General features: G+C 45.8%; 1 long non-coding RNA gene and 1 pseudogene across 1 annotated transcript in view; one reads left to right on the top strand and one right to left on the bottom strand.

Annotated features, from left to right (window-relative positions):
- Positions 1–17,992, top strand: part of LOC119620699 (uncharacterized) — a 44,356-nt gene extending 26,364 nt beyond the window's left edge. The window contains exon 3 of the long non-coding RNA XR_005237248.2: positions 17,587–17,992. This is a non-coding gene — a long non-coding RNA (uncharacterized lncRNA). The remainder of the gene's footprint in view (positions 1–17,586) is intronic.
- Positions 17,993–23,592: 5,600 nt separating this feature from the next.
- On the bottom strand, positions 23,593–23,724 carry LOC119620789 (U4 spliceosomal RNA; annotated as a pseudogene).
- Between the last annotated feature and the right edge of the window lie 3,384 nt (positions 23,725–27,108).

Genomic DNA, 27,108 nt, shown 5'->3' with positions numbered 1-27,108 from the left:
ATGTCTGACCTTATGAAGATAAGAAGGTCAATGCATATAAATAGAATAGGGCCTTAAAACTGAAATTTCCACTAGACACCAATATGCACCATAGATGTGAAGATCCAAAGTGAGAGCCTGAGTTACCTTATGGACGATTTTCTATGGAAATGCCAAAAAATCTGATCTAAGAGTTTGAAACCCCTTTCCCACTTTGAGACTCTGAAAATGTAGACAGAGAGGTGATGGGAGGATGTTGTATGGCGATGTCCTTGAAGAAAGCTGTGCTGCGAGTCCCATCCTGGGGACAGGTGAGCTCCTACTCCCTTATCTCACACTTGGTAAGGATGAGTGTCTGTGGGGCAGCTTCTTTAAGAGTCTAACATGAGGCCGGGCGTGGTGGCTCATGCCTGTAATCCCAGCACTTTGGGAGGCCAAGCCGGGCGCATCATGAGGCCAGGAGTTTGAGACCAGCCTAGCCAACATGGTGATACCCCGTCTGCACTAAAAATACAAAAATTAGCCGGGCATGGTGGCACACAACTGTAATCCCAGCTACTCAGGAGACCGAGGCAGGAGAATTGCTTGAACCCAGGAGGCGGAGGTTGCAGTGAACTGCGATTGTGCCGTTGCACTGCAGCCTGGATGACAGAGCGAGAATCCATCTCAAAAAAGAAAAAGAAAAAATAAAAAAAGCCTAACATGAGACCCCTACAACTGGGGGGCGGGTGGCCTAGGGTCTAGTTTCCCCTGGGAAATCTGAAGGGTGACAGGAATGCTCACCAGCTGCTCTGGTGGGGCTGCTGCCACCTCACCGGGACCAGCCTGCACCCCCAGAGTTTTTTCTGGGTTAGAGAAGCAGGAGAGTTTCTTCTTAACAGAGGTAGGTCCCATGGCAGAGAAAGCCTGCAAGGATTCCATGTCTTGAGTCTATGTAGAGGGATCCTAGTGGGAGAAGGTTGGAACTGAATGCCTAGGGGCTGAGGATGGGGTCCCAGATGACCACCCGAAATGAAATTGGACTTGAGGCACATCCATAGATTAGAGAGGACTTTGGGAGAAAGAGACTGGAGCCGGCACTCAGCTGGTAACTTGAGTGGAGGGGGTGTAAAAACAGAGGCAAAATTTAACATCTGCCGGCCAAGACAGTCTGAAGCCAACTGTGTGGTAACTGGCTCCGGGAGGTCAAGTGGAAAGAGGAGAAGACCAAGCCCTCTCCATTGTCTCCACTGGAGGTTCCCAGCTGGCCAGGCCTACGCTGGGGGAAGAGAGAAGAATGTAAGGTAAAAATAAGCTCAGAGTGTTGATGAATACCTCACATTAACATTCCAATTTCTGACTTGAGACTGTGTTTGCAACTAAAAGCAACCACAGACTATTCTAAGCACGAGCAGAAAAATCTCAGGCCTGCTGAAATTGGCATCCAGGCTGGGGAGGGTGTCCCATTCTGAACAATTATGATGCAAGGAAATAGCACACTGGTTACTTAAGGCTCAGCAGCTTGGCAGCTGGGACACGCACAGCAATAGCTCTTTGTCTCACTGCTCCGCTCACCTGATGGTCTTTGGTTCACAGACTACTCTTTCTCTAGCTCATAGGTTATTCCTTGAAGGATGTTTATCTGAATATCAAGGTCAAGTTCTCTTAGCAAACGCCACTTCTTACCACTGATTATCTTGAGCCTAAGTTCCCTAGAAGTCAGAGGGGCTGGGTGTGGTGGCTCACATCTGTAATTCCAACACTTTGGGAGGCCGAGGCGGGTGGATCACCTGAGGTCAGGAGCTCAAGACCAGCCTGGCCAACATGGTGAAACGCTGTCTCTACTAAAAATACAAAAATTAGCCATGGCGGTGGGTGCCTGTAATCCCAGCTACTCGGGAGGCTGAGGCAGGAGAATCACTTGAACCCTGGAGACAGAGGTTGCAGTGAGCCAAGATCGCACCAGTGCGCTCTAGCCTGGGCAACAGAGCAAAATTCCATCTCAAAAACAAAAACTAAGAAGTGAGATAACCTCCTTGATGGATACTATCCTGAGAGAGAGAACATGACATGTTTTTTTTCTCTGTTCCAGACAGGGGCAGTGTTACCCAAGAATCAGGCCGGAAGATGGAACCAGGCAGGCTGGCTGCTGCCTCTTAGAAGTCATGTGGCCCCATGGACAGACTTCAGCTCTCTGCCCTACTGGCTGGTCACCTGTAAAACAGTCGATAGTAATAATGTGTATCTCACAGGGTTAAGAGTATGTAATAAAATTGTCTATTAGGTTGAACTCTAGGAAATCCCTAACACTCAACCATTTTTTACGCTACAAAAAAAGTTTCTAATGATTCATCCAAATATGTAAAAAATGCTTTGCAACCTCTCCATTGCTAGTTATTGTGTTAAACGAAACAAAACAGCAGTAACAACAAAATTTTTCCATCCATGCTCAGAATAATGAGTCTCCAGAATTCTGTTTCCAGGAATGTCTCAAGGAGCCGGGTGAGTTGTAAAGTTGCCATGATCAACAGCTCAAGGCCTATGAATGCTCAAGACCTTCCTGGTTCCCTTGCTAGATCTCCCCAGTACTCAGAGAGTTCACTGTCTCTCTTTTGGGCCTCACTGCGAAAAGCAAGCACAACCTGTGCCTCAAACACAAAAACCTCTCAATCATATTCTGAAATTTCACTACACTGTGTCTAATAGGTATTGATTGCATTCATCCTGCTTAACACCAGGTGCACCCTCTCAATTCTAAGGACTCACATTTTTCTTTGGGTTTGAGAAATATTCATTTATTCTTTTTGTTTTTTGAGACTGGATCTTGCTCTGTCACCCAGGCACCAGTGCAGTGGTGCCATCATGGCTAACTGCAGCCTCAACCTCCCAGGCTCAAGCAATCCTCCCACCTCAGCCTCCCAAGTGGCTGGGACTACAGGCACAAACCACCACACCCAGCTATTTATTTATTTATTTATTTGTAGAGATGAGGTCTTGCTGTGTTGCCCAGGCTTGTCTTGAACTTCTGGCCTCAAGGGATTCTCCTTTCTTGTCTTCCCAAAGTGTTGGCATTACAGCCTTGAGCCAGCATGCCTGGCCTATTCATCTATTATTTTAAAAATATATAACTCGGGCCAGGCATGGTGGCTCACACTTGTAATCCCAGCACTTTGGGAGGCCGAGACAGGTGGATCACGAGGTCAGGAGCCATCCTGGCTAACACGGTGAAACCTGGTCTCTACTAAAAATACGAAAAATTAGCTGGACGTGGCGACGGGTGCCTGTAGTCTCAGCTACTCGGGAGACTGAGGCAGAAGAATGGTGTGAACCTGGGAGGCAGAGCTTGCAATGAGTCGAGATGGGGCCACTGCACTCCAGCCTGGGTGACAGAGTGAGACTCCATCTCAAACAAAACAAAAAAAAAAAAAAGAAGGGAAAGAAATGGTCTAATATATATATCACTTGTCAGGTTGATAAATTTGACTATATAAAAATTAAAAACTGTGTATGAGAAAAGACTCTATAAATGCAATAGAAAAAATATTTAAAGAGGAAGTTTACAGAAAAAGTGTCCCAAATGTCTGATAGACCATGAAGGATAATCAGCCTTAGCAGAAATCAGGGTCATGCAAATTAAAATTATAGTGAGGTATAATTTCTCACCTATCAGATTGGAAAAGCTAAAAAGTCTGAAAATAATAAGTATTGGTGAGGATAAGAGAAAATAGGAAGAGCTGTATACTGCTCATGGGAGTATAAATAGAAGAGTAATTTGGCAGACTTTAGTAAAATAGGAAATGTGCATATCCTATCATCTTATAATTCTTCTAGGTATACACTTGGAGAAACCTTCACTCATGTGCAGAAGGCGATATGTACTATTATTATATTGTTTCATTGTTTCATGATGGTAAAAATTTGGAACTACTGCATAAGTCCATCTATAAATAAAGCACTATATAAAAATGTGGTATAGTTGTACAGTGAAATGTTCTATAGCAGTGTGCAGAAATTAACTGACTATAAATGTGGAGAAAGCCAAAACTTATAGTGCTGAGTGAAAATAGCTAGTTGCAGAACCCCACATACAGTGTTATTACTTAAAGCCACATACAAAGCCATCATATATATATTATATACATTCTCGTATTGTGTATTGTATTGGAAAAGTATATACAAATTTATGATGGTGGTTGCTGCCCTAAGGGAAAGGGAGGAGATTAGGGTCAGTAAGACCGTTAGCCTTGTCCATAATGTTTTATTTCTTTAAAAAAATTAATTGAGCTGAGCACAGTGGCTTATGCCTGTAATCCCAGCACTTTGGGAGGCCGAGGCAGGAGGATCACCTGAGGTCTGGAGTTCGAGGCCAGCCTGGTCAACATGGTGAAACTGTCTACTAAAAACACACAAGTTAGCCAGGCATGGTGGTGCGCACCTGTAATCCCAGCTACTTGGGAGGCTGAGGCACGAGAACCGCTTAATCCCGGGAGGTGGAGGTTGCAGTGAGCCGAGATCATGCTACTGCACTCTAGCCTAGGTGACAGAGTGAGACTCCGTCTCAAGAAAAAAAAAAAAATTAATTGAAGCACATTTAGTAAAACAATAAATTGTCAGCATTGATTGGTGGTAACATAGTATTATATTATTTACTGTTCTATTTTGTAACTTTAACATTAAAAAAATTCTCTCTATTCTGTTTTCTTCTTCTAGAACATCGATTAGAGGGATGTTGGAACTTCAGAATGTATTTTTCATATCCCTTAAGTATATTAATTTATATTTTTCTTCTCATGCTGCATTCCAGAAGGGTCTCTCAGCTCAGTTTTCCAGCTCAGTAATTCTTTTTTTCTAGCCTCCTTTTTTTTTTTCTTTTATAATACTGTTTTTATCATATTGTTAAAATAGTCACTGGTCAGTGTTTGTGTTTACAAAACCATTTTTGTGAAGACTTTATCCCCTCTTTTGTCCATCTATGTGACGATGTTAGGAAGAAATGAAGTGGCCCGGGCGCAGTGGCTCACACCTGTAATCCCAGCACTTTGGGAGGCTGAGGTGGGCAGATCACAAGATCAGGAGTTTGAGACCAACCTGACCAATATGGTGAAATCCCATCTCTACTAAAAACACAAAAATTAGCCAGGCATTGTGGCACATGCCTTAATCTCAGCTACTGAGGAGGCTGAGGCAGGAGGCTCACTTGAACCTGGGAGGCGGAGGTTGTAGAGAGCTGAGATTGTGCCACTGCACTCCAGCCTGGGTGACAGAGTGAGACATCTCAAAAAAAAAAAAGAGAGAAAGAAAGAAAGAAATGGTCTATCATATATATGTATACACACACACACACACACATATTTTTGCTATATGCTTATTAGAATGTCTGAGGTAATAATCTTAAAAATGAACAATACAAAGAGATGGTAACAGGAACTCTCATATACTTCTCAAGAGTATGCAAAATGGTATGGTCTTTTTTTTTTTAATTTTACTTTAAGTTCTGGGATAGATGCACTGAACATGCAGTTTTGTTACATGTGCCATCGTGGTTTGCTGCACCTATCAACCCATCATCTAGGTTTTAAGCCTCACATGCATTAGATATTTGTCCTAATACTCTCCCTTTTCTTTCCCCCCACCCCCACAACAGGCCCCAGTGTGTGATGTTCCCTTCCTTCTGTCCATGTGTTCTTATTGTTCAACCCCCACTTATCAGTGAGGACATGTGGTGTTTAGTTTTCTGTTCCTGTGTTAGTTTGCTGAAGATGATGGTTTCCAGCTTCATCCAGGTCCCTGCAAAGGACATGAGCTCATTATTTTTTATGGCTGCATAGTATTCCATGGTGTAGATGTGCCACATTTTGTTTATCCAGTCTATCATTGTTGGGCATTTGGGTTGGTACCAAGTCTTTGCTATTGTAAACAGTGCTGCAATAAACATATGTGTTCATGTGTCTTTATAGTAGAATTATTTATAATCCTTTGGGTATATACCCAGTAATGGGATTGGTGGGTCAGATGGTGTTTCTGGTTCTAGATCCTTGAGGAATTTCCACACTGTCTTCCACAGTGGTTGAACTAATTTAAACTCCCACTGACAGTGTAAAAGCATTCCTATTACTTCACATCCTCACCAGCATCTTTTGTTTCCAGACTTTTTAATGATCGCCATTCTAACTGGCATGAGAAGGTATCTCATTGTAGTTTTGATTTGCATTTCTGTAATGACCAGTGATGATGAGCTTTTCTCTTTTTTTTTTTTTTTTTTTTGAGACAGAGTCTCTGTCGCCCAGGCTGGAATGCAGTGGCGCAATCTTGGCTCACTACAAGCTCCGCCTCCTGGGTTCACGCCATCCTCCCGCCTCAGCCTCCCGAGTAGCTGGGACTACAGTTGCACGCCACCAGGCTCAGCTAATTTTTTGTTTAGTAGAGATGGGGTTTCACCATGTTATCCAGGATGGTCTTGATCTCCTGACCTTGTGATCCGCCTGCCTCAGCCTCCCAAAGTGCTGGGATTACAGGTGTGAGCCACCACGCCTGGCAATGATGAGCTTTTTTCATATGTTTGTTGGCCACATAAATGTCTTCTTTTGAGAAGTGTCTGTTCATATCCTTCACCCACTTTTCTTTTTTTTGAGACGGAGTTTTTGCTCTTGTCATCCAGGCTGGAGTGCGATGGCACGATCTCGGCTCACTGAAACCTCTACCTCCCCAGTTCAAGTGATTCTTCTGCCTCAGCCTCCCGAGTAGCTGGGATTATGCCTGTAATCCCACCACCACGCCTGGCTAATTTTCATATTTTTAGTATAGATGGGGTTTCACCATGTTGGCCAGGCTGGTCTCGAACTCCTGACCTCAGGTGATCCGCCTGCCTCGACCTCCCATAGTGTTGGGATTACAGGCATAAACCACCGTGCCCGGCCTCCTTAACCCACTTTTTGATGGAGTTGTTTTTTTCTTGTAAATTTATTTAAGTTCCTTGTAGATTCTGGATATTAGACCTTTGTCAGATGGATAGATTGCAAAAGTTTTCTCCCATTCTGTAGGTTTCCTGTTCACTCTGGTGATAGTTTCTTTTGCTGTACAGAAGCTCCTTAGTTGAATTAGATCCCATTTTCAATTTTGGCTTTTGTTGCAATTGCTTTTGGTGTTTTAGTCATGAAGTGTTTGCCCATGCCTATGTCCTGAATGGTATTGCCTAGGTTTTCTTCTAGGGTTTTTATGGTTTTAGGTTTTACGTTTAAGTTTTTAATCCATCTTGACTTAATTTTTGTATAAGGTTAAGTCTAACTTCTTCTTCTTTTTTTTTTTTTTTTAGATGGAGTTTCGCTCTAGTTGCCCAGGCTGGAGTGCAATGGCACAATCTCAGCTCACCGCAACCTCCACCTCCCAGGTTCAAGTGATTCTCCTGCCTCAGCCTCCTGAGTAGCTGGGATGACAGGCATGGGCCACCACGCCTGACTAATTTTGTATATTTAGTAGACACAGGGTTTCTCCATGTTGGTCGGACTGGTCTTGAACTCCCGACCTCGGGTGATCCACCCGCCTCAGTCTCCCAAAGTGTTGGAATTACAGGCGTGAGCCACCATGCTGCCCGCCTAACCTCCACCTCCATTTATTTAAAAAAATATTTTTTTTCTAAACTCCTTTAAAAAAAATTTTGTCGTAGAAGACTTCACATTAGATCTCTCCCCTTAACTAATTTTTACGTGTGCAGTACCTAATTGTTGACTGGAGATCCAATGTTGCACAGCAGATCTCTAGAGCTTATTCATCTTGTTTGACTGAACCCTGATGCCTACTGGTTAGTAACTCCCCCAGTCCCTGGTAACTGCCATTCCACTCTTCGATTCCATAAAGTTCACCATTTTAGATACCTCATATAAGTGGAATCATGCAATGTTTGTCCTGTGACAGGTTTTTTTTCACTTAGCCTAACATCCTCAAGATTTATCCATGTTGTCCCATATTTCAGAATGTCCTTTTTTTTCTTTTCTTTTCTTTTTTTTTTTTTTTTTGAGATGAAGTCTTACCCTGTCACCCAGGCTGGAGTGCAGTGGCATGATCTCTGCTCATTGCAACCTCTGCCTCCAGGTTCAAGTGATTCTTCTGCCTCAGCCTCCTGAGTAGCTTGGACTACAGGCACGCACCACCATGCCCAGCTAATTTTTGTATTTTTAGTAGAGATGGGGTTTCACCATATTGGCCAGGCTGGTCTCGAACTCCTGACCTCATGATCCATCTGCCTCGGCCTCCCAAAGTGTTAGGATTACAGGAGTGAGCCATCACGTCCGGCCAGAAAGTTCTTCTTTTTAAAGACTGAATAGTATTTCACTATATGTATATACCATATTCTCCTTATATATTCATCTGTCAATAGACATTAAGGTTGTTTCTACATCTTGCCTATTGTGAATAGTGCTGCAGTGAATGTAGGAGTGCTAATACCTTTTTAAGATCCTGATCTCAATTATTTTGGAAATATCCAGAAGTAGGATGCTGGATTATATGCTGGTTCTAGTTCTAATATTTTGAGAAATCTCCATACTGTTTTTCATAGTGGCACCTGCACCATTTTGCATTCCCATCAACTGTGTGCAAGAGTTCCGATTTTTCAGGCCGGGCGCAGTGGCTCAAGCCTGTAATCCCAGCACTTTGGGAGGCCGAGACGGGCGGATCACGAGGTCAGGAGATCGAGACTATCCTGGCGAACACGGTGAAACCCCGTCTCTACTAAAAATACAAAAAACTAGCCGGGCGAGGTGGCGGGCGCCTGTAGTCCCAGCTACTCCGGAGGCTGAGGCAGGAGAATGGCGTAAACCCGGGAGGCGGAGCTTGCAGTGAGCTGAGATCCGGCCACTGCACTCCAGCCTGGGCGACAGAGCCAGACTCCGTCTCAAAAAAAAAAAAAAAAAAAAAGAGTTCCGATTTTTCTACAACCTTGTTAACACTTACCTTTTCTGTTTTTGGTAATAGCCATCCTGATAGGTGTGAGGTGATAGCTTATTGCTGTTTTGATTTGCATTTCCCAGATTTGTGATAATTAGTGCTCAAATAGGGATTGAACATTTTTTCATATACTTGTTGGCCATTTGTATGTCTTGTTTGGAGAAATGTCTATTCAAATCATTAGCCCATTTTAAAATCAGGTTATTAGTTTGTTTGAAACTATTGAGTTGTAGAAGTTCCTTATATTTTTAATTTTATTATATTTTATTTTTGAGACAGAGTTTCGCTCTTGTCACCCAGGCTGGAATCTCAGCTCGCTACAACTTCTGCCTCCTGGGTTCTAATGATTCTCCTGCCTCAGACTCCCTGGTAGCTGGGATTACAGGTATGCACCACCACACCTGGCAAATGTATTTTCAGTGGAGACGAGGTTTCACCATGTTGGCCGGGCCGGTCTGGAACTCCTGACCTCAGGTGATCCTCCTGCCTCGGCCTCCCAAAGTGTTGGGATTGCAGGCATGAGCCACCGTGCCTGGCTCCTTGTATTTTTTAGAGATTAACCCCTCACCAGTCATATGGTTTGAACATATTTCCTCTCATTTCATAGGTTGCCTTTCATTCTTGATTCTTTCCTTTGCCGTGCAGAAGCTTTTTAGTTTGATGTAGTCCCACTTTTTATATTTGCTTCTGTTGTCTGTGCTTTTGGTGCCATATCTGTGAAATCACTGTGAAGATCAATGTCACAAAGATTTTCCTCAGCGTTTTCTTCTAGGAATTTTATAGTTTCCTCTTTCTTTTCTGATTTCATTTAACTGTTTTACCTTTTTTTCTGAGTTAGTCTAGCCAAAGATTTGTCAATTTTCTTTATCTTTTCAAAAACCTAATTCTTAGTTTTGTTCATTTTTAAAATTTTCTTTACTGAGACGGAGACTCTCTCTTTTGCCCAGGCTGGGGTGTAATGGTGTGATCTTGGCTCACTGCAACCTCTGCCTCCCGGGTTCTCCTGCCTCAGCCTCCCAAGTAGCTGGGATTACAGGCATGCGCTACCAAGCCTGGCTAATTTTGTATATTTTTAGTAGAGATGGGGTTTCGCCATGTTGTTCAGGCTGGTCTTGAACTTCTGACCATAGGTGATCCGCCCACCTCGGCCTCCTCAAGTGCTGTGATTACAGGTGTGAGCCACCGCGCCTGGCCAATTTTTTTGTATTGTTTTTCTTTTTTCAATCTTATTTATCTGTGCTCTAATCTTTGGTATTTCTTTCTTTCTGCTAACTTTGGGCTTAGTTTGTCATTTTTTTCCCAGTCGGTTGAGTTGTGAAACATATGAGATGCAACAAAAGCAGCCCTAAGAGGGTATAGTGATACATGCTGACATTTACAGTTACAGTAATTATTGATAGAAAAGCATTTACTATTGCCATTTTGTTAGTTGTTTTCTGATAGCCTTGTGGTGTTTTTTTGTCTGTCTTTTCTTCCTTGCTGTCTTCCCTTGTGTTTTATTTTTTTTGTATTGGTATGCTTTGATTCCTTTTGTGTGTGTGTGTGTGTGTGTGTGTAACTTCTTGTTTTGTTTTTGTTTTTTTTTTTGAAGATGGAGTCTCGCTGTGACACCCAGGCTGGAGTGAAGTGGGATAATCTCAGCTCACTGCAACCTCCACCCTCTGGGTTCAAGTGATTCTTCTGCCTCAGCCTCCTAAGTAGCTAAGATTACAGGCATGCGCCACCATGCCCAGTTAATTTTTGTATTTTTAGTAGAGGTGGTATTTCACCATGTTGGCCAGGCTAGTGTCGAACTCCTGACCTCAGGAGATCCACCTGCCTCGGCCTCCCAAAGTGCTAGGATTATAGGGGTGAGCCACTATGCCTGGCCCTTGTGTAACTTCTATAGGTATTTATTTTGTAGTTACCTTGGGGCTTAGGTAAAATATTTTATAGTTATGACAGTTTATTTTAAGCTGATAATTTAAGTTTAATCACGTACAAAAACTTTACACTTTAACTTCTTCCCCCATCACACTTTATATTATTATCATAATTTACATCACTTCACTGGGTGCATATGCCAAGGCTTGAATGTTTGTGCCATCAGAAACTCATGTTGAAACCTAATCCCCAGTGTGGCAGTATTTGAGAGGTGGTGCCTTTAAGAGGTGATTGGATCATGAGGGCCCTGCCCTTAAGAATGGATTAATCCATTATTAGATTAATGGATTAATGGGTAAATAGATTATCACAGAAGTGGAACTGGTGGCTTTATAAGCAGAGGAAGAGAGACCTGAGCTAGTGCTCTCAGCCCCCTCACCATATGATGTCCTGCACTGTCTTGGGATTATACAGGGTGTCCCCACCAGCAAGAAGGCCTCCACCAGATGTGGCCCTGTGACCTTGGACTTCCCTGACTCTAGAACTTTAAAAAATAAACTTCTTTCATTTATAGATTACCCTGTCTCAGGTATTCAGTTATAGCCACAGTAAGTTGATGAAGACAGTATCTTTTAATATATTTTTGGTTATAGTTCTTTTTTACTTTCTTTCTCTCTTTCTTCCTTCCTTCCTTCCTTCTTTCCTTCCTTCCTTCCTTCCTTCCTTCCTTCCTTCCTTCCTTCCTTCCTTCCTTCCTTCCTTTTCTTTTTTTTTTTTTTTTTAGACAGGGTCTTGCTCTGTTGCCTGGGCTGGAGTGCAGTGGTGTGATCTCGGCCCACTGCAACCTCTGCCTCTGGGGTTCAAGTGATTCTCCTACCTTGGCCTCCCCAGTAGCTGGGATTACAGGCACATGCCACCATGACTGGCTAATTTATTATCCTTTTAGTAGAGATGGGGTCTCACCACATTGGCCAGGCTGTTTTCAAACTTCTGACCTCAAGTGATCTGCCTGCCTTGGCCTCTCAAAGTGTTGGGATTACAGGCGTGAGCCACCATGCCTGGCCGGTTATAGTTATTTTCAATGCTTTTGTCTTTTAACTTGTACAGGAGAATTAAAAGTTATTTCTCTACCACCATTACAGTAATACAGTGTTCTATATTTGTCTATATATTTATCTTTACCAATGAGTTTCATACTTTCTTTTAATACCATGTTGCTATTTAGCATCCTTTCATTTCAACTTGAAGAACTTCCTTTAGCATTTCTTGTACGGCAGGTCTAGTGATGAACTCAGCTTTTGTTTGTCTGATAGTCTTTATTTCTCTTTCATTTTTGAAGGACAGTTTTGTCAGGTATAGTATTCGTGGTTGGCAGTTTTTTTCTTTCAGTGCTTTGAATGTATCATCCTACTCCCTTCCTAGCTCAGTAATCCTTATAAATTGTAATTATTTTGTTATCAGCTCATCTGCTTAATTTTCTATTAAAAAATATTTGAGATGCCTTATTGACTTTTTAAAAAAGAATCACAGCTTGTCTAAATTTGTTTTTGTTTCTTGGTTATTAGACCCTCCCTTATTCTTCCAAGTATTTGCTTTTTTTTTTTTTTTTATTTGGAGATGGAGTCTTGCTCTGTCACCCAGTCTGGAGTGCAGTGGTGCAATCTCGGCTCACTGCAACCTCCACCTCCCAGGTTCAAGCGATTCTGCTTCCTCAGCCTCCTGCGTAGCTGGGATTATAGGTTTGTGCCACCACACCCAGTTCACTTTTTTATTTTTAGTAGAGACGGGGTTTTTCCATGTTGGCCAGGCTGGTCTCGAATTCCTGACCTCAGGTGATCCACCCTCCTCGGCCTCCCAAAGTGCTGGGATTACAGGTGTGAGCCACCGCACCCTGCCCCTTCCGAGTGTTTTAATTGTATTAAGTCTTGCTGTGATTACACTTGGACTTTGTAATTTCTTTTTTTTTTTTTAAAATGGTTCATTCTATTTCTTTCATAGTGTGGCCTTACTCAAATAATTGCTGATTGTTGATGTGCTCTTTGTTTTAATTGAGAGACTCTGTTAGACTCTCTGATGTCTGTGCTGCTTGCTTTGGGAAAGAGTGGGATGGAAGTGAGGTTGGAGACAAGGAAGGGTGGACAGTTAGGAACAGGGTATGGCACAGGCTGGTCTTGCAGATGTGGGTGCTCCAGTTTCTGGTATTCATGGAGCGCTGCTTTGTCTCTCTGACCCAAGCTGACAGCCATTGCCCTACCTGGTGGGAACCCAGTTGCCTCTGGCTGGCTGGGCATTTGTGAATATGTGAGCAGGAATTGGTTTATGGAGGCCAAACACGTGGCAGTTCCTCTTGATGGTTTCTCCCTTTGGGTTGCCCCAGATCCCTCCAGCTCCCAGGCCCTTCCTCCTTGGTCATGGTGCTCTCCCATCCATATTTTAAACTAAGTATTCTTTCTTCAGTCCAATCCTATCATCATTTCATCAGCGTTTCATCTTTAGGAATTCTCCACAGTTTCTGGTCCATCAAGAGACCCCTTCATGATTTTGAGTTATAACTTTAAACAATATCTTTTCTTTCATTTGTTAGGAATATATCTTATTTAGGCCAGGCACAATGACTCACATCTGTATTCCCAGCACTTTGGGAGGCCAAGGCAGGTGGATCACTTGAGGTCAGGAGTTTGAGACTGGCCTGGCCAACCTGGGGAAATCCCGTCTCTACTAAAAATACAAAAATTAGCTGGGCATGGTGGTGCATGCCTGCAATCCCAGCTACTGGAGAGGTTGAGGCAGGAGAATTGTTTGAACACAGGAGGCAGAGGTTGCAGTGAGCCGAGATCGTGCCACTGCATTCCAGCCTGGGCAATAGAGCAAGACTTGGTCTCAAAAAAAAAAAAAGAAAAAAAAAAGAGAAAGAAATATATCTCATTTATGGTCCACCATCTGTGAATCTCAAGCTTGGAGAGAAAGCTTATGTCTAGATACATAGATTTGGGAATCATTTGAATAATAAATGAGAACTTGAAGCATGGTAAGATAAAAGATATTCAGAGAATGTGTGCACAGAGAGAGGAAAAGCCAGCCAAGGGCAGAATTTAGGAAATTACCTGTTCTGAAGGGGTTGGCATACAATGAGAAACCAGTGCAAGGGGTGATTGGAGAGGTAACAGTAGACTCAGAGAGAGGCAGAGGAGAGAAGAAGGATAAAGACTACAGAGAGGTGATATGTCAACCCTGAGAAAAGGTCACAAGGACAACACCTGAAGCTACTGTTGACCTTCAAGAGCTGCCTCACTGGAGGGGTGAGGTCAAAGCCATATGGAGATGAGCTAAGGAGTGAGTGGGAGAAAGCGAAGGCAGGCAGGTGAGCACCCTCCGATGACGGTAGTGAGAGAGAGGGCAGGCAAAGTGGCGGGGGGCTTGAAGACATATAGAGCCAGGGGTGGATTCTGATAGACCCCTGGAAAAATCCCTCCATTGAATTGACTCCCCCATCCCACTGCTACCACCTGCAGGGCTTGGATCTGATCTTGCAGTACAGGAGCAGATATTCTCAGTCGGTCATTGTTAAGGGTGGTGGAGGTCAATCCTTCTCTCTGGTCAATGCAATCTGATCTAGCAGGCATCTGCTGTTCTCCAGCCTCTCTTTTTCCTCTGGAGGTGGAGAAGTCCCACCATCCTGGGCACGTCCCCTCCACCCTCCTTCCCCACATGATCCATGATCATGTCAGGATGCCAGTTCATGGCCCCCACATCTTCGGTGGTTTTCCTGTAACCTAAGCCCCTAGCATGTCCTTTAAGGCTCCCATGCTCTGGCCCTTTCTCTGTAATCTGAGTCCCTCCATGCATTGCTATTGAGCCGCTATTAAGAGCCAGGCAAGGGGCTCATGGCCTAGCAGTGGGGCACTGAGACACCTCTGGAGCAAATGGTACAATACCATGTGGAATATTCTGGCATCAAGGTTTGTCCTGGGGTCAGATGGCACTGAGACGGGAGTGGACTAGGTCTAGGGGAAGAAAGCTAGTTGGGCTGGCATGTGCAAAGGCTCAGAAACAAGTCTGTGGCACACTTGGTAAAGGCAGGTGGCTTTGTCGCCTAGACCCTAGAGCAGTGTGTGAGTTTGTGGAGGGAAAGAAAGGGTGAGAAAGACGGGAAAGGAAGCCTGTGAGGGCTGTGGAAATGCACTCTGTTCCAAGGCGATGGGCCATGCGGAAGTGTTGTAAGCAGAAGGCAGCCTGCCCACGTTGGCGTTCCACAGAGATGGCCCTGGGGCCTGTGCTGGAGGAAAGACAGCACAGGAAGATCCATTAGGAAGCTTGTTCTGTGCAGGCAGGTGGTGACGAGGACCTGTGCTTCCCTCAGCAGTGGGAGGTGATGAGAGACCGTTCCTACACAGTAGTAGGCAAGGGTTGGTGAGGAGCAAAGGTGTAGCAGGCATTTCTAAAGAGAATGCTGATTAGGTGGTGCGGATCCCACAACATGTGACACAGGGAACAGAGCGGGGGAGGTTGTTGAGCCTCATTGTCCATCTTGCTCCCAGGCCCCACATCCCACCCACACACCCTTCACCCAGCAGGTCTCTTCTCTGAACACACGCCGTCTTGCCTCACCTTTGCTAATGGTGTTCTTTCTGCCTGAAATGCCCTCACCACCCGCTCTTCACCACCTCATACATAATAAAATAAATGATAATTAGAGCAACCTTTTGAGGTCTCACCACAAATCCAGGGAGGATGCTGACTTCTCTGTTTGTATATTTAATACTCACAACAAGCCTATGAGATGGACATTGTTATTCCAGTTGCTAGATGTAGAAACTGGAGCCCAGAGGTGGTTACGTTGCTGATGGGCACCAGGCAGAGCTGGTTTCTGGGCTCTGTGGCACTGGGAAATGCTAGGACCAGTTCTTACCAGTCCCTGGAATGAGCTCCCATCCACAGTTCCTGGGATCGCCTGTCTCATGGAGGAGCGGGCAGGAGGGAGGGAGCACCCGGCATTGAGGACTTTTTCCTTCCTCTTGAAGCAGTCTCTTTCCACTCTTTCCAGTCTCTTGCATTGTCTTCTTCAATTTTTTTTTTTTTTTTTGACAGAGTCTCACTCTGTGGCCCAGGCTGGACTGCAGTGGTGCAATCTCAGCTCACTGCAACCTTCACCTCTTGGGTTCAAACGATTCTCCTGTCTCAGCCTCCTGATTAGCTGGGACTACAGGCCTGGGCCACCAAGCCCAGCTAATTTTTTTTTTTTTAGTAGAGACGGGGTTTCGCCATGTTGGTCAGACTGGTCTTGAACTCCTGACTTCAGGTGATCCTCCCATCTCGGCCTTCCAAAGTGCTGGGATTACAGGTGTGCGCCACCGTGCCCAGCCTCTGGCATTCTCTTCCTCTCTACTTCCCTACCCTTCAGGGTTGGGGTTCTTTCACATTCTAACTCAGACCTTGTGTCATCACTCAGTCCATGCTCATGTCTTAATGACCGCCTGCATCTAGCAATTCCCAACTCTTTATCTTGATCCCAGGCCTCTTTCTCAAGCACTAGCCATGTATAGCCACTTACCTAGTTGACATCCCAACTTAAACATGTGACATGGAATACAGAATTCATGATCTTCTTCTCCCTCCCCTCCCTCTTCTGTTCCCTGCATCACTGAGTGACCCGCCATCCGGCCTCCCCAGTGCTGAACCCAGAACCCCATGTGTCCTTTACTTATCTGCGTGTGATGCCCAACCTCTCCCAGCCAGCTTACAACCACCAGGCTCAGTCAATTTTCCGTTAAACATCTCTTAACTCTCCATTCCCTTCCATCCCTGTGTCTGGTTGACTGCCATGGCATTCTTCTTTATTTCTTTTTCTCCATCTATTGTCTTAATAGCAACTGTGGACATCTTTCTAAAGTGGAGAATAGCTTAGATACAATGCAGCATAGACTGCAGGGCCAAACTTCCTGGGTTCGTGTTGTGGCTTTCTTACTTACTACCTATATGACCTTGGGGAAATTACTTATTCTTCAGCTTCCTCATCTGTAAAATGAGAATATTGACAGGTTTTATACAATCTCTTATCCCAAACCCTTGGGATCATGTATGTTTCAGAATTCAGAAGTTCTGCATTTTATAAAAGGCAGCACTTTGCCTGTGTCCTATGTTTTTAACATCCCTGGTGAGACCTGGGGCAGTACCCTGCAATCAAACATGGCGTTTCTGCAGTGAAACATACACATATTCACAAAGATAGAATGTCAGTTCGGATCAATAAAGATGTCAGTTCAGCTCAAATTTTGCTGCCAAATAAGTTATGAAAATCTTTAGATTGGGAGAGTTTTGGATTGTGGAATTGATGTTAGCAGATAGTGGACCTACTTCATAAGGCTGGTAGAAAGATTACATAAATTTGGTCAGGCGTGGTGGCTCACGCCTGTAATCTCAGTATTTTGGGAGGCTGAGCCAGGTGGATCACCTGAGGTCAGGTGTTCAAGACCAGCTTGGCCAACATGGTGAAACCCTGTCTCTACTAAAAATACAAAAATTAGCTGGGTGTGATGGCACATGCCTGTAGTCCCAGCTACTCAGGAGGCTGAGGTAGGAGAATTGCTTGAAGCCAGGAGGCGGAGGTTGCAGTGAGCCAAGATCACGCCACTGCACTCCAGCCTGGGCAACAGAGCAAGACTCTGTCTCAAAAAAAAAAAAAAAAGGAAGAAAGATTACATGAAGTAAGTGTGCCTAATAATTTTATAGTCATTTGCAGAGTGTTTGGCACACAGTTGGGTGATATAAATGCTGGGTAAGCTGGGCGTTTTTCTACTTAAACCCTCCTGTGGAATCTCCTAGGTCCCGGGAGAAAGCTCACTCGGGGGAAGGTCCTGCATGTCACCCCTGTCGGCTGGGAGCCAGCTCTGCCGCATTTCTTTCAGCTCCTCCATTGCTCTGCTGAGTCACAGCCTCCAGCTTCCAGAACCTTTTCCCCTGTCAGGACAGTAGTCCACCTGCCTTTTCACATGCTTGTCCTGTTTGCTCATTGGGTTCCAGGAGGCTCTCTCTGTCCCCTACCTCTGTGTATGGCCCCATCGTCCTTACCCCACTGTCCTGCAAGTGCTCGTGAACTCGCCTGGCTCTCCACTGCCCTCTCTTCTCCCTCAAAGAAGGAACCCTGGGATCTTGCTCGCACCTAGTATCTGGCACATAGTATACCCCCAGGAAGTATTTATTATGAAAATCAATAAATTACCCGAATTGATATTTGCTGACCATCTGTGTGCACGAGGCTGGTGGTAAGCCTTTTGCACAATCATTCCACGCAGATTGCAAAGCTCCTCTCTGAGGTAGCATCGTAACCCCTGCTTTCCCTTAGAAGTTTGTGCTCCCCGATCTCCCACCTTCTGGTCCCCCTTGTATCTGTCATTCGGTCACCTCGCTTGCCCACTAAAGATTTTGGCACATATTCCATGGTTTTCCCTGGCAGCTCAGGCCCTTCCCATGTCCTTGTCCAGAAAGCCCCATGGTGGCTTCCCTGTTCTTGAGGCCCCTCATCTCCGGGGGGTTGACTCACTTCAGTCACCCACTCCTGAGGCCACACACAAGACACAAACTCCAAACCCCATCCCCGTTTCGTGCCCCACACTCCTGTCCTCCCCTCATGCAGACCCCCACTACTCTCCATGTAAATGTCATTTTATAACGAGGCATTTTTCAGCACACCAACCCGCCATTCCCTGCAAAGCGCTACACACTGGTTTTGTCTGCATCAGTTTTTTTAAAAAAGGACTTACTGCCACATTTTAAAAGATCCAGTCATTTTACACACACACACAAAATCCGTATTTATGGCTTTCCTTAGAAGAGAAAAATCAGAAGATCTGAACTCAAGCCTTGCATTCCTGCCAGAGACCAAGCAGCCTGGGCTCCTCTCTGGTTTGCCTAATTTCTACCACACCCCTCTTCTCTTATTTATCTCACCTGACCGGCCTGAAGGCATCTGAATACGTGACCTTTGTCGTGGATGGAAAAGTTTTCAAGGCAGGAAAAAACCTCCTTATGTTGGCCAACCCAGAAGTTTCTTGGTCATAAAATAGTATGGATGACAAAATCCCCTGTTTGTTGAGCACTGACTATATGCTGGTACTTCACAGGCAGTGCGCCTCCTGATCCTTACACAACCCTAAGAGGTGCAAACTATTATTCCCCGCCCCCCTGCTTTTTTTTCCTCAGATGAGAAAACCAGGTGCTCAGAAAGGGCAAATAATTTGCTTACTGACACACAGCTAGAAAGTAGCAAGACTTGGGTGGGTGCGGTGCCTCATGCATGTAATCTCAGCACTTTGGGAGACCGAGGTGGGTGGATCACCTGAGGTCAGGAGTTCAAGACCAGCCTGGCCAACATGGCAAAACTCTGTCTCTACTAAAAATACAAAAATTAACCAGGCATGGTGACGCGTGCCTGTAATCCCAGCTACTAGGCGGGGCTGAGGCAGGAGGATCGCTTGAACCTGGGAGGTGGAGGTTGCAGTGAGTTGAGATTGTGCCACTGCACTCCAGCCTGGGTGACAGAGTAAGACTCTGTCTCAAAAAAAAAAAAAAAAAAAAAAAAGGAAAGTAGCAAGACTTTGTAGGTGCATGAACTAAGATGGCTCCAAGTACCAGACCATTTGGATCTTGGTGAAACATGCAAGATATGAGTGCAGATTGTGAGATCTGGGGCAGTACCTGCTGACACCTTTGGCCAACAGGATCCGTCTTTCACAGAGAACCAAACCCTTCATAGGGTTTCGTGTAGTCTTAGGTACAGTAGACATGCTGGAAGATTTTTTGAAGAGCAACATTTTGCTTATAAAACTCTTGGCTGGGCACGGTGGCTCACGCCTGTAGGGAGCAGTTTGGGAGGCCAAGGTGAGTGGATCACCTGAGGTCAGGAATTCAAGACCAGCCTGACCGATAGGTGAAGCCTCCAACTCTATTAAAAAATACAAAAATTAGCCAGGTGTGGTGGCGGGCACCTGTAATCCCAGCTACTTGGGAGGCTGAGGCAGGAGAATGGCGTAAACCCGGGAGGCAGAGCTTGCAATGAGCCGAGATTGCGCCACTGCACTCCAGTCCTGGCGACAAGAGCAAAACTCCATCTCAAAATAAATAAATAAAATAAAATAAAATAAAACAAAACTCTCTAATGACCTGATTGGTGGGGTTGGGAGTGGGTGTGTGTGGTTATAGGTCCAGAATGATGCTCCAATAAGGCTAGGAAGCAAAAAGGAGGAGGCCCAGGCCCAGGGGGAAATGGCTGAGGGCGGAGATGCTGCAGGTGAGGGTGGGAAGGACACCAGTTTGCTTCCAAAGACAGGAAGCTGGGCCCTTGCAGGCTCCCTGAGACAATGGCATCTCTGCTGTAGGAGTTTGAGGGGGAAGTCTGGGGCTGCCTCAGACTCTGAGAGAGGGGCCGTCAACTCCGACTCTCAAAACATGCATTCCTGCTATCTATGTCTTCTTCCTCTTTGGTTCTTACCTGACTCTCCTGGGGGTGTGTACCCTCCCTTGCCTCTACCTCTGAAACAAATACTCCATTGGCTCTGCTGGCAATCTCAGCTCCCTTTGGGTCTGACACAAAGTGATCCCTCTACCTGGGGTTTGACTTCTGGAGATCTGGGACTCATCACTTGGCTGAAGTTCTCTCAATGACAGGTTGAACGGAGGCCCAGGATCTTCCCAGACAGGACGGCACCCAGGCAGCCAGACAGGAGAGCATGGCGCCTGGGCTTCTGTGACGGCCTTTTCCCACGTAGAAGGGAAACAGTGGCCTCTTGCACTGTGTCTTTCAAAGCTCTGACAAACATGGGGTCATGTTTATGATAGGGGTTAAGAAAAGCAGGATTCAGTCATGTAAATACCATGTGAGTTTAGCAATTGGGAAAGGTAGCAGGAGGGAGATGTATCAACACATCTGGAGGGATCATCCTATGCTGGTACCATTGTGGAGATTTATCTTCTCTCTCCCTTTCCCTTCCAGATATTCTACCACTTCCAGGTCTTCTACAATAAACAAGTATTACTTTTTTTTATTTTTCTTTTCAATTTTTCTTTTTTCCTTTTTTTTTTTTTTTTTGAGACAGAGTCTTGCTTTTGTTGTCTATTGCAGTGGTGCCCATAGCTCATTGTAGCCTTAACCTCCCAGGCTCAAGCGATCCTCCCACCTCAGCCTCCTGAGTAGCTGGGACTACAGGCGTGTGCCATCATGCCTGGCTAAAGGTGTTGCTTTTCTAAGAAAAACATTTTTTTTTAAAGAAGTTTCATCTAAAAACTTGTAAATGATAATAAGAACGTTAATATTTAGATGAAAGCTTGGAAGGAAAAACATCCAAAAGTTCACTCTGCTTCTTTCTGGAATGTTACCTGACCCTCCAAACAGGGAACGCCCAGCTCAAGTAGTCTGTCTGTCCCTCTTGCCCTGTTTATTCTTCTTCATGGCGTTGTGACGACCCGACATACTTCATGCCCATGGAATCACCTCTTGTCTGCTTCCCCCACTGGCAGGTCAGCGGCACAGGAACAAGGGCCCTTCTGGTTGTGTTCACCTCCATAGCCCAGAGCAGACCTGGCAGTGAGAAGGAGCTCCGTCACACATTTGAATGAAGGAATAGCCAGTTCGTGAGCAATTTCAGTGTTCTTCTTATTTATGTATTTTGAGAGAGGGTCTCACTCTGTTGCCCAGGCTAGAGTACAGTGATGCGATCTTGGCTCACTGCAACTTCTACCTCCCAGGTTCAGGCAATTCTCGTGCCTCAGCCTCCCAAGTAATTAGAACCACAGGCACCCACCACCATGCCCGGCTAATTTTTTTATTTTTGGTAGAGATCATGCTTCACTATGTTGGCCAGGCTGGTCTCGAACTCCCGGCATCAAGTGATCCATTCACCTTGGCCTCCCAAAGTGCTGGGATTATAGGCATGAGCCACTGCGCCCATCCTTTATGTTATTCTTACTATATTTCTGAGTTTCCAGCTGTTTATCCAATAAACTTTCACTGCTTTCATGATCAGAAAAAAAGAATAAATATTATTTTTTTCTCCATGAAAATAGCACAATGAAGCAAACTCTCAATTCTAACATTTGAGTATGAAGTTCTTTTCTATTGAAGTTAGCATTTATTTTTATTTATTTATTTTTTTGAGATGCAGTCTCACTCTGTCACCCAGGCTGGAGTGCAGTGGCGTGATCTTGGTTCACTGTAACCTCTGCCTCCTGATTCAAGCCTTAACTTTCTGAGTAGTTGGGATTACAGGTCTGTGCCACCACGCCCAGCTAATTTTTGTATTTTTAGTAGAGACGGGGTTTCACCATGTTGGCCAGGCTGGTCTCGAACTCCTGACCTCAGACGATCCACCTGCCTAGGCCTCTCAAAGTGCTGGGATTACAGGGTGAGCCACTGCGCCTGGCCTGAAGCTAGCATTATTTTAAGTCTCAAAAATACATGAGAAACCTTCTGGTGTGAGTCACATGTCTGTGTGGGTGCATTCCTGCTGAGCTGGTTGAAAGAATAGATGTGTGGAAAAAGATTCCACTCTTTACAGCCACTCTTTGCCCATAGGGCCATCAACGGTCAACGGGATAGACCTGTGTAAATCTGCCTTTCCAGAAGGCTGGCTGGGAAACTCATGTGCTGTCTCTCCCTCTTGCCCTGTCTGTTCATCTTTTGGTCTTTGGTCAGCAGGTGCAGGGATGGGTTTGCCAACAGGGTTGCTGAAAGCTTGTCTGATTTAGACCTTCAGAGCCACTTGGGGGACATGTCAGAAGGAGAGGGGTTGGGCCTGTCCCTAGATGGACCCCTACTCTTCTGGGAGGACAAACTGGAACTGGTCTGGATCCAGTGGCGACATTGCTGGAAGAGAGCGAGACATCTTTTGCCCTCCAGCGTCTGGAGCCTGCCTCTCCAGGATGGGTCCACCAGGCCTCTGCCAGCTGCCCATTCCTTTCCACACTCCCCTCTTCTTACTTAACTGCTTGCTATCCAGCTTGCAGGGCCTGTTTTTCCTGCTCAGGAACATTGCTTTTTTAGGTGATATTCAGGGCTATCTTCAAATTACAGCTCACCTTGTCTAACATCTTGGAAAGACTCTCTCTCTCTTTTTTTTTTTTTTTTTTTCCAGACAGAGTCTTGCTCTGTTGCCAGGCTGAAGTGCAGGGACAAGATCTCGGCTCACTGCAACCTCCGCCTCCCAGGTTAAAGTGATTCTCCTGTCTCAGCCTCCTGAGTAGCTGGGACTATAGGCATGCGCCACCATGCCGAGCTAATTTTTGTATTTTTAGTGGAGACAGGATTTCACCATGTTGGCCAGGCTGGTCTTGATCTCTTGATCTCGTGATCCGCCCCACTCGGCCTCCCAAAGTGCTGGGATTACAGGCGTGAGCCACTGCGCCCGGCCAGAAAACCTCTCTATGCATTATGAAGCTTTCTGATCTCTGATAACAGCACTTCATTTATTTATTTATTTTTGTTTGTTTGATAACAGCATTTCTGACCACAGACTCTTTCATGGAATTGTAGCAGCTTCGCTAGTGAGGATTTTACTTTGTGACACTTTCCCTACATCGATGGCCAGCATCTCCTCCCTTCTCTTTCCTTCTCCAGACTTCCAAACGTTGTGCTTTTCCATCTCACGCAAGCTGGCTCAAGCCAGTGGAAGAAGTGGCCTCCCAAATGCACCAAGGGATGCATATTTCTACGTAGTTTGCTGTAGCTCTATTTCATTTTATACATCAGCCACCATCATAATTTATGGACACTTCCTCTCCTCATTCTAGGAGAAGCCCAGAGGCTCACTGAAAATGTCCACGAACTCCGGGGTGGATGCTCTCAGGAGCCCTCTGATGAGTTCCTGCATCTTCAGCACTGCTGAGGTCGTTTACCTCCCACATTTCGATTAGCAATAATCGCGCCTCGGATAAACCTCATTGGTTACGATACTGCCACTGCGCAAAGCTACCTCCCACATTTCATGGTGATTCTTTCCCTCTGCTCCCACCAACCCAAATATGAGCCTTTTCTCTGTGTTCTCCTAGAATCACTCACGCAACATGGTTGGTTTAAAAGCAGACTTTATTTTCCTAATTTTTTGAGACAAGGTCTCCCTCTGTTGCCCAGCCTGAAGTGCAGTGAAGATTTTATTGAAAAGGTTGGATTTTTTTGGTCACCAAGGCAAGCCATTTTAGCATTAGACAGTCCTGCTTTTGAGAGTGCTCTCACAGCCCTGCTGCTGGAGACTCCTTGCTGGTTCCCTGTCTCCTCAGACTAAGGCCTCTGCTAAGGGCTTTGGCTCCTCTCCTTGCCTAGAATCTGCTGCTGGACTGTATAAAAGCCATATGTCACCCTCTCCCAATTTTCCCTCCGGGGTGAAATGACAAAGTTAGTTTTGTTTGTTTTGTTTTTAATTTTTAATTTTAATTTTTTTTAATACAGAGTCTCGCTCTGTTGCCCAGGCTGGAGTGCAGTGTCGCAATCTCGGTTCACTGCAACCTCCTGCCCCTGGGTTCAAGTAATTCTCCTGCCTCAGCCTCCCAAGTAGCTGGAACTACAGGCGCGTGCCACCATGCTCAGCTAATTTTGTGTGTGTGTGTGTATTTTTAGTAGAGGTGGGGTTTCAGCATGTTGGCCAAGATGGTCTCGATCTCTTGACCTTGTGATCCGCCTGCCTTGGCCTCCCAAAGTGCTGGGATTACAGGCATGAGCCACTGCATCTGGCCATAATTTTATTTTATTTTATTTATTTATTTATTTTGCGACAGAGTCTCATTCTGTCACCCAGGCTGGAGTGCAATGGCATGATCTCGGCTCGTTGCAACCTCTGCCTCCTGAGTTCAAGCAATTCTCCTGCCTCAGCCTCCCGAGTAGCTGGGATTATCAGCGGGCACCAGCATACCTGGCTAATTTTTGTATTTTTAGTAGCGACGAGGTTTCGTCATGTTGGCCAGGCTGATCTTGAACTCCTGACCTCAAGTGATCCACCTGCCTTGGCCTCCCAAAGTTCTGGGATTACAGGTGTGAGCCACCGTTCCCGGAATTGTTTTGTTTTTAAGAGACAGTCTTGCTCTGCTGCCCAAGCTACAGTCCAGTGGCATGATCATGGCTCACGGCAGCCCTGACCTCCTGGTCTCAAGCAATCCTCCTGCCCCAGCCTCCCAAGTAGCTAGAACTACAGGTGCATGACACCATGCTCAGCTAATATTTTTTATTTTTGCAGAGACAGGGTCTCACTATGTTGTCCAGGCTGGTCTCCAACCCCTGGACTCAAGCTACTCTCCTACCTCAGCTTCCCAAAGTGCTGGGATTACAGGTGTGAGCCACCGTGCCCAGTCAGTTTACTTTTTAAACAAGGTGTTAACTTTCCTACAATTAACATAAAAACTAAAAACGAAAAGGAAATGGACAGAGTAAATGAGGAAGTCTGAGATTCTGATGATCATACAAAGGTGGATGTGAACCATCATTATGGATTCCATCTCTCTCATGGTAAACATCGTTAGGCATAAGCGCATGCAGCCTTTCCCACTCCAGCGACCCAACCCTGTGCCTACGCACAGCTCATATGGTTTGAAATGGGTGTACCTTGGGTGTGCTAGAACAATGACGACCTTGGTTCATGATATGCTCCCTTCATTGGTCCTTGCTTATTCTTTTTTTTTTTTTTTTGACGGAGTCTTGCTCTGTCACCCAGACTAGAATGTGGTGGTGTGATCTCGGCTCACTGCAACCTCCTCCTCCCTGGTTCAAGCAATTCTCCTATCTCAGCCTCCCGAGTAGCTGGGACTACAGGCACCTGCCACCACGCCTAGCTAGTTTTTGTGTTTTTAGTAGAGATGGGGTTTTGTCATGTTGCCCAGGCTGGTCTTGAACTCCTGACCTCAGGTGATCCGCCCGCCTAGGCCTCCCAAAGTGCTGGATTACAGGCATGAGCCACCACTCCTGGCTGGTCCTTGCTTATTATTTTATTTTAGTGACCTATTTATATACCTGAAACCTATCCCTAGTTTTAAGAACTAAGACATTATCGAGAACCTCCTCTTCCTCTGTGTTCCCACCATGTTCCATTCTGCCGCCTCCCTTCCTCTCCTCTCTTGAGGGATGTGTCTTTCTAAATTTTGTGTCTGTAATTGCCTTACTTTAAAAAAAGTAGCTTTATCCCAAATTTTGGGAATAGCCAATCTGCTTTTCAAGAAGAACAACAAGGAAGGGGAAATTTTCCTAGCAGATATCAGTGTGGAATAGAGCTGGGAAACTTGGCTAGCCACCCAATCCATGCTCATCCCCTCCCACTTCCCCCTGCTGGTACCCCTCCTGGATTCCAGAGGTGGCCAGAGAAGTCACCTGGCTGCCCTCAGAGAGTCCTGGAAACCACAGCTACAGAATAAACCAGGCAGACAAAAAGTCTGATAGAGGGGCAGCATAAAAAGGCATCCTAGGAGCTGGCAGATTTGTTTGGGGACAAGAACCAAGGCTGCAGAGATGGGGAGCCACACTGTGGATCTCAGAACACGACAGGATCACTCACCCAGTGGGCGGCCTCCCAAAAGTTCTTACAGGGGTAGCACAGCACAGCTGGGGACAGAAGGACAGCCTTTAAATGAGATGTTTTCATCCTGCAGCATGGCCTCTGCCCTGAGTTTCTTGAGTTCTCTTCCACTGGGGTCCATGGGAAACAGCTGGTACCTGGTCCCTGGGAACGCTGTCCAGGAGGAGCAGTGATGGTGCCAGCGGCTGCAGAGGCCACAGACAGCAGCCAGCATGGCAGCCCCCAGGCCCAGGTGCCAGCAGAAGAAGATGGTGAGGAAGGCCAGGTCCGTGTGACTGTCTGCTCGCCAGGGTTGTCTGGAGTGTGGGGCGTACAGCAACCAGGAGCCAAGAAACAGAGGCAGCACCCAGGCCTTGAGCATCCAGAGCTGGGGCTGGTCAGGGACCCAGACCTGGATGGTGAGTACCAGGGCCAGCAGGAAAACAGGAATCAACAGCAGGCCGTGCACGTGAATCTCCAGGGGGCTCTTGTGCTCGAGGTGGCACAAACAGCAGCATCACAAACGAGGCCGAGGCTGTGGCTGCTCGCTCCAGCTTTATGCTCTGCGGGGCCAGCCACACCTGGCTCACAAGATCCACCAGACCACTGAGCAGGAAGAACCCAAACGTGGTGACATGCTCCCATGGATTGTGGTTCCTGAAAGGCTGCTGGAATCCTCCCAGTTTACCAGGGGAACACGGTTGGCACCAGGTAGGAAGAAGAACTCTCCAAAGATCAAGATGAAGAAAGTCCCCACCTTCACCGTACCCTCCACGAGTACCTGTTGCCACCACCCCCGGCTTCGTTTATCCCCTGGGGA

Source organism: Chlorocebus sabaeus, chromosome 15 (genome assembly GCF_047675955.1).
Source record: "Chlorocebus sabaeus isolate Y175 chromosome 15, mChlSab1.0.hap1, whole genome shotgun sequence".
Classification (NCBI taxonomy): Eukaryota; Metazoa; Chordata; class Mammalia; order Primates; family Cercopithecidae; genus Chlorocebus; species Chlorocebus sabaeus.
This window is presented reverse-complemented; position numbering and strand designations above follow the sequence as displayed.